Source organism: Neofelis nebulosa, chromosome 2 (genome assembly GCF_028018385.1).
Source record: "Neofelis nebulosa isolate mNeoNeb1 chromosome 2, mNeoNeb1.pri, whole genome shotgun sequence".
In the NCBI taxonomy this organism is placed as follows: domain Eukaryota; kingdom Metazoa; phylum Chordata; class Mammalia; order Carnivora; family Felidae; genus Neofelis; species Neofelis nebulosa.
The window spans coordinates 77184185-77202526 of NC_080783.1; the positions used below are offsets into that span (position 1 = coordinate 77184185).

The window sequence follows — 18342 nt, forward strand, 5'->3', positions numbered from 1 at the left end:
TTGCCCTGTCTGTTCCCTCCTCCTGGAATGTTCTTGCCCTGCTGTTCCATATTGCTGGATCCTTCAGTCATTCAGCTTTCAGCCTGAATGTATCCTCCTCAGGGAGATCTTGGCTACCTCTCAGGTACCCCCATCACACCAGCTTGGTTCATCTTCATTTTACTTGTTTGTATTCTCCCAACCACTGTCTTCTTCGGTTGTCTCTTTCTCTCCCTGCTCCATCGCGGTCCTGGCATGTAAACTCTATAGGAGCAAGAATTCTGTCTGTCTTGTTCACTGCTATGTCCCCGACACCCAGGACACCACCGGTCGCATACTATGACCACCAAAATATTTGTTGGATCAACAACATGTACCAATCTGCATCACTACAAACTCCACATACATTGAAACTCTGAGTAATACAGAACTAAAAGTCATCGCTAAATCAATTATATGACTTAATTAAAAGAATGTGTCCATTTTTAAAAAGTAATAGGTTCTGTGCTTGTTAGCTTTGGAACTGATATTCAATGAGCTGCCAAATCCCTTTGATTTTACTGCTGCAATAACTCTCATGATCTCCCCTCTCTTTACAAAACACTACTTTCTTCAAATCCCCATTTCATTTTAAGCCCCAAATCAAATGATTTTCTTACCTTCAGTCTTTTACTCCTTCAAACTGTCCTAGATAGTGTTACCAGATCTGTCCTTAGAACCTTAAGCATAGCAGTGGAATGGAAACCAAAGAGTTCTCTATTTCATTTCCAAACTTTTATGCATTCTCACTTTTCAAAAAACACTTCTCTATGAAAAACCTTTGCCATTTTCCAACAACCAAATTTATAAACAAATAACTTTATACTTCAAGAGACATGGTCTAGTCTAATCCTCTCCTTTAACAAATAAGCAAATTGAAGCTATAAAGAGAAAATAAGTTGCTCAATGTCACAGAGTTCATGAGTGGAATCCTTGATTCCACTCCAGAATCTGGGCACTTTGCTATCCCCTACCAGATGCCTAGAAAGGAGTGTAGGATTCCTGCTTCACAGCCAGGGTCTTCTTCCACTATGTCATGCTTCTCCTATAGATTGAGATCAAAGGTCCTCCAAAATATGGTCTACTCTGTCTTTTCAAAATTATCTCCTACCTTCCCTTTGGTGTGGGCTCTGCTCCAGCCAACCTCGACTCTTAGCAGTTCCCCAAACATACTCTATGTTAACTTCATTTGCTCAACTACATTCTTGTCACATAAGTAACCATTTTTCTATCCCTGTAGAGTCCAAATAACTATCACTAGTGTGTAGGGAATGGATGGATTTCTTCAGCTTTTACTTCAAGTGCCACTTCCTCCATGAAGCTGTATTTTATTCTGCCAGTAACAGTAATCTATCTCGTCTCAAATTTGGAATTTGAGTTCCAAATTCACCAAAATTTCCTCTATAAAATGGCAAGAACAGAGTGTCCACCTCTTAATATTTTGATACACCCAGTACTCCAGGTCTCCAGTTTTTCCTTGCTCATGGTAAATAATTAATAAAATTTTAGAGAGAACTAAAATTTGCTTAGCCCACTTTAATGTGTCAGTCAATGTGCTTGGAACTTCATAGTTTGTATTTATGTAGCTAGAACGACGGTAGAGTAGGGATTCCAAAACGTGCCCATTTCTGCCATTTTCAAGGTCCTTACTCTCTTAGAGAAACAGTAAGTACTGCCTGATAAGTTACATATTTTTCAGGAGCCCATCATGTCACACTTTAAATGTGACTGAGCCTTTAACCTGTTTGTGACATTGAGGCCAACTCCTTGAAAATGTTTAAAGATGAACCAAACTCTTCTTCCCCTGTCAGGACAGCTGCTTCCATGATGACATTCTGGAGGGCAGCCAGCCCCACTGTGCTGAGGCCAGGCGGGATGTGTGGGGAATAGATGACAGAAGGCCACCTAATCAGGTGCTGTCTGATGAACTGAAGTAGAAATGCTGTAAACAGAACGGGTCAAAGGAAGGAGAGGCTCACAATTTTAGCCAAGGCCACAAAGCCAGAAAAATCTGGAAAATATGACTATGGAATACACGATCATTTGGAGTCTCACATTTAAAGATAGAGTGATAGATTACAAACAGACTACCATATAGTTCTTGGGGGGGCGGGGAAGGGGGAAGGGGAGCCAAAGCTATATTTAACAACAAACTGGATTAAAAACAAGCTAGATACTTAATCTTCCCAGAAAGTACCTCTGGCAATATCTTATTTTCTGTGTCCAAAATTGGTAATATCATGAATAACTAGAACTTCAAAAATGAAGGATATGATTTTGTGTCTTAATACTAAAAAGGCATGACTTTGCACATGCAACTCACCCTATTATGTAACTGAACAGTGTAGGGAAGAGTATATTTAATGTAAAAGAAAAAAAAAAAAAAACCTGCCCCTGAGAAGTCCAAATTCTAAAAATTACTTAATCGGCCAACTGTGAAAAAAGGGAGGCTTTGAACATCTCCGTATACCTGGCGTCTGTCTTCTCACCATTCATTTATTGCCACTGTGACTCCCACCATGGGATAGTCTCATGGCCAGAGACATTAATTATACTCAGGTGAAAATGACATTATATTTCATATTCCTTTACTCCTAATCCTCTCGTTCTCCAAAGTACAATGAAGACATGGGCAGGCCTGGGGATCTGAAGTGTTTATGCTTCAAAAGGTGACACATTCCATTGCCACCATAAGTTCTGCTATATCTGGGAAGAGGTCACCCTTTGAAATTCTATATGCAATTTTTGGCAATAGAATGGTGTTACTTTTTTTTTTTTTAACCCTCCTAAAAAAAGAATACTGAAGTTATTTTCTCTCTTGCCAAAAAGAGGAGAAAAAAATGAAAAGAAGAAATCAGTTGGAGATTTGATTGCGCAGACTTGGGAAAGAGGCACTGCCATACCATGGCGCATGACTCATCTAGCCCTTAATCTTGGCTCCAAACCCTGGCCTCTGCCTGAGGATTCAGAGAAAGGCAAAACGCCATTGTCACTTGGAAGCCATTTGTTTAACAAGGTTTTCCTGATTTAAATCCTCTTTTTACTCCAGCGCTGTACATGGGAGTACTCTGGTTTATGAAAGAATAAGGACTTTTAAACGATCCTTCCAGAACTCAACATTCACTAAAAATAATAATAATAATAATTGTTTTCTCAGACCCAAGTGTTTGTTGGCAGAGCACTAAGGAAAAATAACAATTTCCTGTCCTTATCCATGTCAGTCGAGGTGCTATTTCTAAGGATTTCTTCCCTAAGAACATCAATGAAGTCCCAGATATCAAAATATGTACAAGAACGTTGCTTAGTTTAATATTGAACATGCACAAACTGTGTGCCTTGCACTATGCCAAGGGATGTACAGACCAGAAATTAGGACAATATGATTCCAACAAAATATATTAACAGCAACAACAACAATAAGAAGAATACAGCATGGTAAGTGCCTGAAGGAAGGGGATTGCTTTAACATTCAGAGAAACAATTCTTTTAAGGAAATACTGCTTCAACTAATGTGAATTTTCCAAACCTACTAAACTGGAGTCGCTTACATTTTGTTGAGCATTAAATTACCTGTGTCCAAGTGACTTTATTCTAGAAATCTGCAGATTTTTGTTAATGACAAGACTTCTAAGAGGAAAGATTTCAATGTAATTGGAATAAGAGAAGAAATAATTTGCACTCATTTCATAGAACCTTACAAACATGGATTAAAATACTGGAAGAAAAAAAATGTAACCAGTAGCATTTTGGGGTTGGAAGAGTAGATTTTTCACCCTAACTTCCTGAGTTGCTGTATACAGAACAGATTGGAATTGTTTTCCAAGACGGGAAAATAAAAATGCAAATTTTTTAATTTTATTTTTAAATGTTAACAAAGATTGACAGATTGTGTCAATACAGTTTATCTTGGAAGCAGATACTTACACAAAGCTAGGAGGGCAAAAGTTTTCTTAGGAAGTAACACGCACTTAAGACAAAAGAGAAGGAACAAGATGAAGCCGAAAGAACCCTTAGACCGTGATGCTGATCTAATACCAATGATAGGAAAGGTGGGAGGAGACAGAATTGGGTACACAGATGCTCTATGATGCAAATTTGATAAAGTCTTAGCCAACCCAATGGGGAGCTCCAGAAAGTCACTGTTGAAATAGTACCATATTGAGCAGGGTTGGCCCTATCCTAATGGACCCACTGAGCTGGCATTGGCTGGAGGCTACTCCCAAAAGGAGAGGATTCCTGCTGAATGCTACACCAGATTGGGAAAGGCGCTGTATGTAGCTGGAGGCTAGCAGCTACAGGCACTGCTTCCAGCGGAAAGGCAAGTTCTTCTTGAAGGGAGATCAAGCAGCACACCTCTGTGGCTGCCAGTCAGAGTAGAAAGGTGGAATTTATCAGTGTCTTTCTAAATGTTTTGTTAAACAAATATCCAGAAATACTGATCTAGTCTAACCAACTGATGGAGAAGGTATGCATAAACCTTCAGTTTTGTCTGAATTACGTGAATCTGGTAGAACCACAAGTCTCTTATTTTGGGTGAGAGAGGTAATAGCTAATGGCCATGTTGATCTTAACTTTGATTATAGTCTGCTAGAGGGTAGGGATATACATACATATATATACTTCTTGACAACACCAAAGAATGACAAGGCTGCCTCTATGGCTCAGAAACGTTGCATTCCAGTTGAGAGAGGTAAAACAGATGAAGGAAATTGTAGACAATAGACTTCATTTACATTGTGCCATTCAATTAGATATGTTATCAGTAGCCAAAACAGTAAATACTACTATAGTTCTCCTGAAAGAAAAACATATATACCTTTTAGAATCCTCCAGTACTGAGGCAGTATTAAGACTGCATGAAGGAAAGGGAGAGTCAGGAGTAATGGAGCAGTTGGGCCACAGGATAGGATAGGAAAATAAAGGAAAGGGCACAAAAACCATGATGACAAAGGGATGGTGAAGAGAACTCAAACATTTCACAATATGTAACCCAGGCTAGAAAGGAAGGAAGAAGGATGAATAGAATTTTCTGAAATCAGATTGCCCTGTTTATAGTTTCTAGCTATGCATTAGATTTGCCTTGGGACTCCACCCAGATCATTATATCAGATTCTGTGGGTATAAAACCCAGGCATCAGTATTTTTTTAAAAGGTCCCTTAGTGATTATGACAGGATTGAGAAACCTTGATCTGTGTGAACTCCTGCTTGTTAGTAGAGGAGCTTCCCTGGGAAAGGTCACACACGGACATCCTCTTCCCTTCCCTCCCCACTCCCGAGAGCCTTCATCCTTTGGCAACAGAGAGACACTAGGGATTAATGACCCATGCTCCCCTGGACTCTCACATCACTGGAGTCCAACACGTGTGGATCTAAATCCAAGGTACGGGAGGCTCTTCCCCTCATTGGAAAAGCACATGGGCAAAGCAGGACACAAGGTGGCTTGACTGCAGTTTAATCCAATCCTTCCAATTACAATCATAAATAATGAACATGAATGGAAGAATATAGGGCCTCAGAAATTTTTTAAGTTTTTTTTATGGATAATGTTTCTATTGCTTTCTGTGGATGCAGATACGAGTTGTAGGAAGTCTGTCTTTACCATCTCTCTTCACTACTAAATATCATTCTGTCCTGAATTTAAAAAGGTAAAAAGAAAGGGAGGGAGGAAGAAAGAAAGGGAAGAAGAAAGAAAAAGATGAAAGAGCACAAAAATTAAAATTCTCACAAAGATGACCGATAAACCAATGGAAGAGCACTGGCAAAACTGGCCATGCTGGCAGATGGCCAAGCTAGGATGGGCAGACCTGGCCATTTGCTTTCCATTATACGATTATGTGGTGAGGGTGGGGTGAAGAAATTACTGAAATAAAAACGATAAGCACTAGAAACTAGGATATCATTTTTATACATGTTTATTTCTAGATTTCCTCCCAGTGTTTACTCCGGGAAAACTCTCACAATTTTTTATTTAGCTTTACCTTCCGGGAAAAATAACTGCTTGGAGTTCACCCAGTAAAATGACAATGTAAACTCACCCACGTTAGTGATTACCCAGTAGCCCACAGATAAGCTTCCTGTTGCCCATGAGATAATGGAGGAGGCCCTGGGGATTAGTTTAGGGGTGGAGTAGGAGTGCATTAAACTCTCCACTTCCTGGTCATGTGGTTCCCTCCTCCAGCTTACAAAGTAGGTGCTTAAAGCAATTCAAATTTTCAGTTGAGTAAGTAGCAATTGTTTGAAACTGATCTGAATGTAAAACTTTAGACAGTAAAAAAGTATATCTAATTCATTTATAGGGAGCTTTGACCTATTTATTATGAACCCACAGCTCTAGAAATTGGGGTAACAATTAAATGTAATGATTCTCTACAGCCACTCTTTTTCCTTGCCTCACTTTATTAATTGGAAAGCCTATTCTCCAAACAGAACTGAGATGATTGACATTTTTTTTTTAAATTAGCGAATTTCTCTGTTCGAGAGAGTGGATGGGTGTTAGCACTCTTCTGCACATAACATAAAGAAGATGCTTGCTGTTCAACATTTACATATCAGTATTGTTTTTGTTTCGCATCAAGTTTCATTTTGCATCGAGATTAAAAAAGAAAAAAAAAACATGCTGTGAAATGACCAAATCATGTAATGATTTTCTATACCTGTGGAAAGTTCTTTCAGTGAGTTCTTTTTAATAAAATCAAAGACTAAAGATGTAACAATTAGAAAAGGGGAGAGAAAGAAGAAAGATGTAAAAGGCGGGGGGGGGGGGGGGGGGGGGGCGGTCAGAGCCCAGTCCCAGTTCTCAGTAACGTGCATATTCTTTTTTTGCATTCTGTGAGGCTGGAGTTGCTGTTGATGAAATGTCCTCACATATTCTGTCAATGTCAGAATGCAAACATCACTAAATAAACCCTTGTGTCAGAATGTCACGTAGTGATTATTTATGCTTCTTCACAACACCAATGAATGACAAGGCTGCCTCTATGGCTGAGAAAGGTTGCATACCAATTGCAAAAAGTAATGTAGATGAAGGACAATGTAGACATCACAATTCATTGAAACTGTGCCATTAAATTAGGTATGTTATCAGTAGCCACACAGTAAATACCACTATACTTCTCCTGAAAGACAAATATTGACTAACAACTAACTGCAAATTATTTAGTAATTAGCATGTCTTTCTGAATCTTTGCTATCAAGTAGATAGTCCTACTGAAAGAGAAGTGTCATTTATTTTTTCTTCTTTATTTGCTCATGGTTTCAAAATGTTCCTTCTTCTGGAATTGAATTTGGAGTCCACATCTTTAGAGGAGGCTGCAATTACTAATGGAGTTTGGATAACTGAGAAAACCCAAATAACACAATGATAAAGTCTTTGCAGTACAAACACAAGGTGAGTAAAATATTCAAGCCCTTGATTGTTCCTGAATCCCATATTGTCTCCTGTTTCAACGTTGAGTACTCAGTAAGGCATGGCATCAGTCATTGGGACCAAAACATATATTGTGAAAATATTTCATAAATAAATCAGTAAAATTATAAGGTTATTACAAATCTGTTATCACACATTTTAAATATTAGAGAATAATTAAAAGATACCACTTTATTAGGGATAACATTCTACTAACATACCACTCTGTTAATCATACTGACACATGCCAGGCTTACAACACAATTCAAAGTCATCTAAATCACCATGACTTTTAGGATCTTAGCTAAGACCTCTGATGCCAGCACAGAATTGTTGGCTTATGAATCCTTGCTTCGAAGTTTCTAGATTTGTGATCTTAAGTAATTTACTAACCTCCCTGGGCTTGACTTTTTTCACTGCTAAAATGAGATAGAAATAGCTTCTACCATTTGATGTAGTTTGATGTGAGAATTCGATGAGAGAACCTACAAAAATCACGGAGCCTAATATCCCACACAAGATATTTTCAAGTTCAGTGAAAAACAAATAAATTCAAAAATTATGTTTAAATGAAGAACAAATCTACATGGAGAACTTCTAATTTGCTATTAGCCCACAAATGCTTTTATAACTACAGACATGTAATGAAATGAAAGAAATAATTTAAAGGATTTCTCATGTTTCCACCTTTTTTTTACATTGTAGGTTCGTAAGTTACATACGCTGTTTCTTTAACTCAACTCAACCGAATTGAGTATGCTTGCTTTTATTCCCTACATCTCTCCATTGTCTTGCTCCTCTCTTAATGCTGGCTATGTCTGAAGTGACCCAACATTGGTTCTGGTCTATTCATGGTCTAATTAGTACCTTCTGTTTCTCAGGATACCTTTGCCTATCAATAGAGAAGAAATCCACTTACCATTCCAACCCATCCCACACCCCCCCCCCCCAAGTGCTTGCCGTTATATAAGAAAAAAAAAATTGTCTTCTTGGCAGTCCGACAAAAAAGATAGCCCCTACCCATTCTCAGCAACAACAAAACTACTATTAGGAACAAAGCAAAACAAAACCTTTCTTATTTTTTTCTGTAATAAAATAGTGAAAGATACATTCACTAAAACACTTCTTATGAAGTGAAAGTGTTTGAGCTGATTCTGTGAGTGGTTGGGACTATTTCAATATAAGAACTCAAAAATCCTTGTTAGTACTAGGAAGGAGGAAGAAAGACAAGAGGAAGAAAGAGAAGACTCAAAGTGGCATTAGTGCTGGGATGGGAGGTCTGACCCTCCGGGAGGTGAACCATCCCCATGATAGTCATTTGCAAAGTTCATCAGTCTGATGATTATTTTTGAATAATAAAGTGTTCCAGGCCAATGAAGCGCCTGAAATCCACACTCACCTTGATTCAAGGCAAAGCCACAGTGGTTCTCACAGGTGTGAGATCTGAGAGACAAGATAGGCAGGAAGAAATAGCCCCTAAAAATGGAGAAATCTCTTGGAGGCCTTTGCACTGGATAAGCCCATCAGGTTCAACTCAGTTGGACTAGTTCTGTGAGGGGCAGTGGGGCTCAAGGTGATCCTTGCCTTATTCTTGATTTTGTTTTGGGGGTTTATTTTAAAATACTTTCCTAAGTCAAAGAGATGGTCCAGCCTGGGAAGCTCAGTATGTTAAACATCCAACCTTTGCCTTCAGCTCAGGTCATGATGTCACAACTCTGGGGATTAAGCCCTGCTTCTGGCTCTGCACTGACAGTGTGGACCCTGCCTGGGAATCTCTCTTTCCCTCTCTCTCTGACCCTCCCCTGCTCTCTCTCTCTCTCTCTCTCTCTCAGAATAAATGAATAAACATTTAAAAAAAGAGAAAGAGATGGTCCAATCAGCTTTTTCACCAGTAAACATTCCTTGTGTTTTGTGTGGGTTACAAAATGATACAACTGAAAAAATAGCAGTTTGAAATTCAGAGATAAGGGTGGGCCAGGCCATTAAAGTAACTGTGTAAATAACTATCTAGAACCACTAGTATAGTGTTTCAAATGGTGGCTTTAGAAAATAAACCCACCTAACATAATAATGAACATTTAAATTGGTGCTATTTAAAGGCAAAATAGCTGTACTAAAGAAAGTGTCACTGATACTTCAATTTTGCATGCCTTTCAAACAGTATGAAAAGCGGTAACTTCAGGGGATGTTCCAATAAAAGCAAAAATTGCAGCAATGATATATATATATCATATATATATATATATATATATATATATATGATATATCGTATATATATATCATATATATGTATGATATATATATCATATATATATATCATACATATATATGATATATATATACGATATATCATATATATATATATGATATATATATATATATGATATATATATATATTTATTTATCACTTATATATGTATAATTTATATATAATTTATATGTGTATAATTTTGTATATATAATTTATATATATTATTTTCTGAGAAACATCTTAATGCACACATTCTAAAGCAAGAGGATTTCATTTTCAAAACAAGAGGACTTTTATGTAATAAATTAATTTTGTGCAACCATTATGATGGGAGTGTGAAAGAAAAATTTGCATTGAAAGTGTGTTTTCCAAAATTGCATATTATTCACCATCTATTTGCAAGAAAATATGATTGGCCGCACTAATACCAGAGTTATGGTGATAGTTACCAGGGCTAAGTAATTCATGACCCTAAGCACCTTCTAGTACTGTGATTAAAGGTAGGGGCAAATAAGATTCTTAAAACTTCTTAAGAAAACTTATGAAGGAGGAAAAATAAAACAGATAAAAGCAGACCTACCCCTGTTGAAGCTGGGTTGCGGCACAGAACCCTACCAGCTTAGATCTTCCTTTCTCATGGTGGTCCCCAGGAAAGCTGAGAAACTGAACGGCTCTGAGGGGCATAGTCTATTCTCCATGACTCTCTGGAATTAATAGATGAAATAGAAGGGAGGTGCAGTAAGGGAGAGATGCCAACTTCATCCCAAACTGTGTCCACTTCTGAGATTCTCTGACATTTGGATGAATGATAAGGCCAACCTGATGAATATGAATTCTTTGAGGGACTTGAAAGCCTCATGAAAGACACTCATTCCTTTGAAGAGAAGAACTGGTAACAAAGCCTTAGTCACAGAGGGATGATCAATTCTACCATACTTTACATGTCACACAGAATGTCTCTCAGGACACCTGGATGACTCAGGCGGTTAAGCATCCGACTCTCGATTTCAGCTCAGGACTTGATCTCAGGGTTGGTTAGGTTGAACTCCATGTCTGCACTGTCAGCACAGAGCCTGCTTGGGCTCTCTCTCTACCTCTCTCTCTGCCCCTCCCCTGCACTCTTTCTCTCTCTCTCCCCCTTCTCAAAATAAATAAATGAACATTAAAAAAAAAGAATGTCTCTCATCCAGGTACAAGCAGTCTTATATGATGCATGAATATTACAAATGTACAGGTGTGAAAAATAGTCAATGGAATTCTTAATAAAGAAAGAGTAATCTGTTTCATTAAGAATTATGTGGGGGAAAACTATAAAGTATAAGCAACATATTTTGGCACCCTTGTGAAAAAATATTAACACTATGGGAGAGAGTTGTTTTGAAGAAGCTTGGTTTCCAAGCATCACGTTACCCAAAGAATGCCTGGCCTAACTGGGAGGGAGTGGATTTGACCCCAGTTTCAGAATACAGGTGGGGATTTCACATTAACAGTAATGAGTGACCATCAGAAGATTTCCCTAAAATTGTGATGGATGGTAGAAGTTGCATTAATTGCAAGAGAAAATGCTAGGAGGGGACACTTGGGTGGCTCAGTTGGTTAAGCGTCTGACTTCGGCCCAGGTCACAATCTCACAGTTCTCGAGTTCGAGCCCTGCGTCGGGCCCTGTGCTGACAGCTCAGAGTCTGGACCCTGCTTTGGATTCTGTGTCTTCCTCACCTCTCTGCCCCTGCCCCACTCACACTCTGTCTCTCTCTCCCTCTCAAAAATAAATAAACATTTAAAAAAAGAAGAAGAAAATGCTAGGATCAAGTGATAATGAAAAAGAGGATAACCACAAGAATGGGATTGTATACACTTTACTCTTTCAAGTTTTAAGAAAATGGCTGGTCAAATTCCTTGCCTTTTCTAGAATATTCCAATCATTTCACATTGTGCTAAGTAGATATCTATGGAACTCACATGTTGTAAGTACCCTTCCAGCCTAGATGGCTTACAAAAGATTGGCTGTGTGGGTCCCCTCCCTGTTTCTTCTTTAGTGTGAGAAGCTGGTGCTACATTACAAGATAAATTAAAACAGGAAGTTACTATAGAATCACTGAGGATAACATTGCTTGGGAGAGTAATCCATCTTAGAATCACTGAGAGTTGCTTTCCTTAAGTACAGTAGGAAGCCATAGACTTAATTTGGTAAAGGATGTAGCCCCATGTGGATGACAGATAAAGCAATAGTAGCCATGTGTTCTGTGTTCATGAAGTGACAGGGAGTCTGCCCTGACCCAGTGCTCATGAGACTAGATTTGTCTTCCTGGAGAGAAAGCCATATATATGATAAGAAAATTCTCATCACCAGATCTAGAGCTTTGGATAGAGAAAACAGTCTCTTAGTTGTGTTCCAGATACAACTATCAGGTTCTGGTTAAGGCAGTACCTCTCCTTGAGCCACATCATTCCCCTCTTCAGATCCAATGTGTCCCCACTGCTGCCATCCACCATAGCCCAAACCTCACTATCTCATATTCATGAAGTGACAGAGAAGTAAAAGGACTTGAACCTCAGGGGCATTAGTCTCTTTGGTTGAAGATTTTCTCTCTTTTAAAAAAAAAAATTAATGTTGATTTATTTTTGAAAGAGAGAGAGACAGACAGAGCACAAGCAGGGGTGGGGCAGAAAGAGAGGGAGACACAAAATCTGAAGCAGGCTCCAGCCTCTGAGCAGTCAGCACAGAGCCCGATGTGGGGATCAAACTCTTGAACTATGAGATCATGACCTGAGCTGAAGTCAGAGGCTTAACTAACTGAGCCACCCAGGTGCCCCAGAAGATTGTCTCTTTTAAAGAGGTTTTGAATATTCTTTTTGAGAGCCCTCAGAATTTCCCTGTTAGTGTCCTCCAATTGTAGATGGCCCAACCATGCTGGCTGCCCATAACTCCTCCCTCACCTTCCCACCTTTGGGAGTACATCTCCTGTCTTCTTTGCTTTTCTAGCAAAAGCACCCTTGGGAGTTTCTACAAAATGGCTCAGCCAGATCCAATCTCCACGGACACTTTGCCCCACCAAGCACAGTTTGCTCACAGTGAAAGCTCTCTTATCTGGCTGCCTTGGCTGGTACACCCAGGCATAGCTCATCAGTATACTTTCTAGGTGTGAAAGTTCCAGTGTTCTTGTTCCAGTGTTCCTCACCCCAGGGAATCCATGGCAAGCTTCCCAAAATATTCTCTTGAAATTCCTTCCATCTGGTTTTATCTTCCTCTTTCCCTCGTGGGCAATTGTGAAGAGGACATATAGTAATCTGTCAACTCTTTACAAAGCAATTCTCATTACAGCCTTTTAAACCCCAAATAATTTTTCGTTTTCTCACAACCAACTGGAAATGGCTAGTGGAATAGAATTAGCTATAAACCGCTTTCATAATATTTGAGCATGTCTCAAAGAGCTCTGGCACTTTATTTTAGAAAGGTAAGGACTTGCCAGCTATTGTGTTGTTCGTAACTTCTGAGGCCTGTGATGGATGAAACAATGCAACAACATTGATCACATTACACATGGATTGCATTACACAATGATCACATTGTATATGGATAACATGCATTGATGGAAATAAATAAGACCAGTTTGAAAATAAAGAATAATGTGGAGAGAATCAACAAATCTCATATTAAAATGTGTTATGTGACCGTAATAAGTAAGCTAAAGAGACATCAACTGGACGTGTGATATACCCAGAGTCCCTCTTAATACCCTATTATATTGTGAAAGAATTCCAAACCCAAGAAGCAAGAATGGGCTCTTAATAAATGTTGTTATTGTTGAGTAATGTCTTAGCTTTGGATCCATGGAAAGTAGATCCTGAGGCAAAGGCTAATAGGATACCCTTTTATCAGGGAGACTAATCCCAGACAGAAAGAATAAAGAAAAGGAGAATGAAGTAAGAAAAGGAGAAAGCCAATAGAAAGTGCAAGAATTGCATTGATTGACTGACTACTCCAACTCAGAGACCATTTTCTAAGAGACAGTGTAGACTATTGCTTCTTATGACACATCATCTGAGGTCAAAGGCAAAAAAAATTGATCTTTAGATTTCCCCTCTCCCATCTGTCATTGGTTGGTCAAGGATGTGCCCCAAGGACATTTGTTCTAGTTACAACACACACACACACACACACACACACACACACACACACACCCCACAGTATTTACACCTATTTCCTCATTGAACAGGAACTGTTGCCTTTCACTCCTTTGTATCTGTAAGGAAGCCTGTTAGGGCAGGGACCGGGAGGTCTGTGTGGTGAAGTAGGCTCACCAGTTAGTCCTGGCAACAGTCACAGGGCTGGAGCAAGCGAATCAGATGACACAGAGGAGTTGAGATGGAACCATTTTGAAGTGGTGAATATATGAGATGGATAAATTATCTTCTGGGTGGAGGAGGGGCATCAACTTAAATCTAAATGCCACATTTAATCGTAAAATGAATTCCACTAGATTGAATGATTAAATATAGGAAATAAAACTATCAAATAGAAAACAATGTCAGTGCATATTTAGCACATCTAGAGAAGAGCTTCTAAGCACACCAGCAGTGGAGGAGACTGCAAAGGAGAAGAAAATGATAAGGGAAGTTAAAACTCTGTGCAGCACTGAGGGATACATGGATGCATTTCTTGAAACTCCTTCCTTCCCTCTTGTTCTCCTTGAATGTTTTCTAATTGCATTCTCTTGGTCTTCACCAAAGGCTCTCTCTCATTAGTTCATATTATACACATCACTCTTAGCCAGATTCCTGTCTTCTTTCTGTTTCCTCTTTATTCAATGTGCTTTCTGAATGTTCTCACCCACAGTCCTAACTTCAGTTATCTATAGGTTGATAACTTGCAAGTAAATTTGTCAACCCTGATCTTTTTTGAGTTTCATCCAGAACGGATATGCATGTTGCTCCCTTCCAGGCATAACAAACTTCGTGGTTCATGTCTGAAATCAATACCCCCTTTCCTTCCTCTCTGTCCTGAGATGTTATTAGAATTACCACCCATGCCATGTCCTAAGGTACAAATCTTAAGGCAATCTTTTTCACCTTTCCATCTCCCTTCTGGCCCCATATTCAAATGTCAGCTTCTCCTGTCAGTTATTCTCTGAATGTCTCTCAAATCTGGCCTGTATTCTTCAATTCCACTGCAACTGCCTTAGTTCAGAAACTCAGGATCACTCAGCTGAAATATTGTCATAGCTTCCCATCTGTTCTTTCTCTCACCAGGCTCTTCGTACTACAACCCCTCCACCATAGTCCTACCAAATGATCTTTCTGAAAGTATTTTTAATTGATCATGTCTCTATCTTGCTTTAAAACCTCTTCTTGTTCCCACTTTTCACAGAAGGATTGTGCTTATTCAAAACCATAGGTTTTTTTTTGTTTTGTTTTTTGTTTTTTTGTTTTTTTGTTTTTTACCTCAAGTTTACCAAGAAGACAAAATAGATCCCTTGACCCCTTGTAACACTCAGTTTGGGTCTCTATTAAATATCTAGGTCATAGTTTTGCAATTTATCCACTTACGTGTCTGAAAATTCCAAACCATGCCTTTCCTTATATCAGAAGCTCTATATTCTTCATTTTTGTATGTCCCAAAGCCTAATACACTGCCTAGAACAGAGAAGGATCTCAAAAATGGTTGTTATTGAAGGAATAATTAAAGACAGAAATTGCTAAATTAGCATCTTCCAAAATATGCTCCAGAAAAATGTTAAATAATGTCATATAAAAACATGTTTTTTAATTTTTTTTTTACATTTATTTATTTTTGATAGACAGAGAGAGACAGAGCACAAGTGGAAGAAGGGCAGAGAGAGAAGGAGACACAGAATCTGAAGCAGGCTCCAGGCTCCAAGCTGTCAACACAGAGCCCGACGCGGAGCTCAAATTCACAAACCGCGAGATCATGACCTGAGGTGAAGTCGGACGCCCAACCAACTGAGCCACCCAGGTGCCCCTAAAAACATGGTTTTTTATATAAGCCAGTGGGGACATTTTACAAAAACAAATGGAACAATTTCTGTAAACTAGAGAACTTCTTGGAAGCATTAATAGTCCTTAATGCTTATCATGACTCTTAAAAAATCAATGCAGTATAAAACATTCACTGAGCTTTTTGACTTGTGAACCAAATTTTAAAATGAGTACTGCCTTAAGGAAATGATCTTGGAAATACTTCTATATACATATTTACTAATTCACTGTAAAAAGATAATAAAGACAGATTCTGTTCATGTATGTTTTTATTCTTCAGGAGAATATATAACATGACTTAAGATACAATTTTCTTACAATTAAATTTAGAAATTCTGATTTAGAAATCAGGTGAAAGCATCTTAGGACAAGGCTAATTTTCTAATGCCATTCCAAGCAAATATCATAGATAATGTCCTATTCCATGCAACCACAACAATAATAAAAGGATCATGTAATTTTCTTCCAGGATTGTATTCATATCCTTCGTGAAACTCTTGGTTCAAGCCCTTGAGAACTCCTTGAAGGCAGTGCTAATAATGGAAAACATGCACACTGATCATTACTGTGTATGTAGTAAAGCAAACAATTCAAGGAAATGATAACTACTGTATGATTCAATTATTTCAGAAGACACGGAATTAAATCATTCTCAAATTTTACTAGTCAGAAAATGATTTCCTGCATTTATTAAAAGGCAAGTTCTGAGTCCATTAGTCTGTATGGGACCCAAGAATTCGTCCTTTAACAAGTTTTCCTTGTAATTCTTATTCAAATGGTTCATAAATTAACAGATGACACCTTACATACCCTGACTTTAATTGTAGCAGTCTATTAAAAGATTACAAAAGGGAAAGTAAATAAACAGTATAATGGTTACCTTTATGTTATAATTTGGCGGGGCCATGGTGCCCAGATATTTCTGGATGTTTCTATGAGGGTGTTTTTGGATGAGATTTACATTTAATCAGTGAACTTTGAGTAAAGCAGATTGCCTACTATACTGTGGGTGGACCTTATCTAATTAGTGGAAAACTTGAGTTACAACAAAAGGCTGAACTCACCCTTGCCCCACGTCCCACCCAAGCAAGAGGAAATTCTCCAACAGACTGAATGCATCATCTGCAACATGAGTTCTTCCTGGTTTGCCAGAAGGCTGCCTTTGGACTGCAACTACAACTCTCCTGAGTCTTTAACATGTCAGCCTCCTCCATCAAAATGAGGATTGGCTCTAAGGAGCCAATTCCTTAGAGCAAATGAATCAATCTTCTTGGTTCTATTTCTCAGGAGAACTCTGACTGATATGTAGGGGAAACCATGACAGTAATTGTACAGTGACTCTAGTCCCAACATTCTCAAGCTAGAATATGGAATCCCTACTGATTGGTTTGTTAGCACTCTATAATCTTCTGGGAATTCCCATTCTATTTATTCCTCTACCTGTCCACTCCAGCATGTACGTCTGGTTAAATCAAACAGACTCTAGCTCTGGAGCATCAGAAATAAAACTGAGAAAGTTAAATCAACTTCCCTTGAGGTACCGAAGAAAAGGATCATAGGTATTTATAATTTGAAGCCAGGATTGAGAACCGTTGATCCAGGACCTTAGGTACCATATCAGGACTATTGGTTTGTTTACTAGGAGCCATGGGAAGCCACTAAAAATTCTTAAATAAAAGAGTGTCCTTATCAGGTTTGAGGTTTTTTTATATGATCATTTTGGCAGCTGGGAGAGTGTGAATTTGGTGAGGAGGGACACATGTGGATACAGAAGATTAAGAGACTTGAGCAAGGGAAGTATCAGTGAAGAATGAAAAGTTGACGTATTCAAGGTATATTAAAAGATGAAACTGACAGAAAAATATCAATTGATTTTCTGGGTGTGGGCTTTAGAAAAAGTGAGGGTATCAGAGCTGACTTCTAGATTTCTACAAGCAATAGATGATGGCAACAAGATTCTGACGTTTACTAAATATGAAACAATGCAAGTTTTGAATTCTATCTTGGGCATTTGAGTTGGAAATTCAAGTTGACTACGTATGTCTAAAATACAGATAGATATAAATTTGAGAGTGATTATCACACTGGCAAACTCAGTGTTCTCTCTTCTCTAGTAACACTCTCGTTTCAGGGAGTATCAATTATTATAGAGATGAGAAAGGGACTGAATTGGGAAGAAAGTAGGAAATGTTTCAGTTGGTACAGGTTTTTTTTTTTTTTTTAAGTTAAAGTATGGTCAAGATGTGTTTCTTTTAACTTCGCTCAAGATACTGCACTGCCTGATCTGAGAAAAAGCGGGGGAAAAGATCAATATAGTTTGTAAATAATCCTTCAAAGCATTTTTTTCTTCTTTATTTTTAAGAATGGAAGGGAGGTCACAATGAATAAGCAGTTCCTAGTGGCAGTGAAAATCAATAATAATCTAACTCTAATCATTTCAACAAATGTTTCCCTGGTTTTTGTTAAGATATTAATATATCTACATATGTCAATATTATTTATTCTTAATGTTAGAAAAATATGTGCAAATGTTACCTGACCTATCAAGGGCATGGGTTTTCCTGACAATAGGTTTTACTTTCATGAAAACAGTGACTGTGACATCAGAAAGTTATGGATGACTAGAGAACAGTAGTCATCAAAAGTCTTTCAGAAATTATCAACAGTGCT

General features: G+C 38.3%; 1 long non-coding RNA gene across 1 annotated transcript; it reads right to left on the minus strand.

Annotated features, from left to right (window-relative positions):
- Positions 1–15923: 15923 nt before the first annotated feature.
- Positions 15924–17087, minus strand: LOC131493028 (uncharacterized). The gene is made up of 2 exons (XR_009252404.1): positions 16737–17087; positions 15924–16205 (listed from the first exon to the last, which is right to left on the minus strand). It is a non-coding gene; the product is annotated as an uncharacterized LOC131493028 (long non-coding RNA).
- Positions 17088–18342: the final 1255 nt, after the last annotated feature.